Below are 884 nucleotides of genomic sequence, written 5' to 3' on the forward strand. Positions count from 1 at the left end.
ATTGTATTTGTGAATGTGAGAACGTGAGGTTTATAATGGTAGGTTCTGAGTCAAGATGCAGTTTAGACTCTTCCCCATTTCTTGTGGTATTCTCTTGCCTTCTGGGTGGTCACGTTAGTTCTCATGAAGGATGACTCTAATATGGTTTTCCAGGTATGCAAGATGATGGAGGAGTGGTGTACCATTGCTGGCACACCATGAGTTTATGAGTGAAGATGTGGACCCATGTAACCCGAGTCTTTGTGTGACACTCTTTGCAATGCATTATCTTGTCCTTCTAGATTGCTCTTTCTTTAAAAATTGCTCTACTTTAAGCCTTTGGAGTCAAGGGAATCTTCATGAAGCATCTAGAATGGAGATCTACTGAATGCCTTATTTTTGCCAGTTTGGGCAGGAATTGCTATGTTAGATTTGGTAGTAAAACAGTTCCAAGAGTAATGTTTTGGTCTTATTATTATCAGTATCATTTAGGATCTGCCCCCCCAACCCCTACCCTAAAACTGATGAGGAAACAATTGAAAAGCACCATGGATTCAGCCTGATCCCAAATCCACTTTCCATTTTTCAGGGGAATAATAGGACTATCGTTGGTCTGTGTGTGAATGTGGAATCACTTCAAATATCTGTGGCTCTGGGGTGGCAACCAGTCTTCTTTAAAGGGCATTAAGAAAGTCAACCAGGAATTGAACAGTAGAACATCTGGTATGGGATTAAGTTCTGTACATCTGAGTTCCTTGGTTTTGTCTCTGCTATTAAAGCAAAACAGAAATGAAATCAAGAAGAAAGAGATGGGTAGTAATCAAATGACGTCTCAGGAACAACGTATTGAAAGGCAATAGACCTACAGTTGACTTGTTTTTGACCAATAAAAAGCACCAATGAAA

The sequence above is a fragment of the Pogona vitticeps genome, chromosome 14, assembly GCF_051106095.1.
Source record: "Pogona vitticeps strain Pit_001003342236 chromosome 14, PviZW2.1, whole genome shotgun sequence".
NCBI lineage: Eukaryota > Metazoa > Chordata > Lepidosauria > Squamata > Agamidae > Pogona > Pogona vitticeps.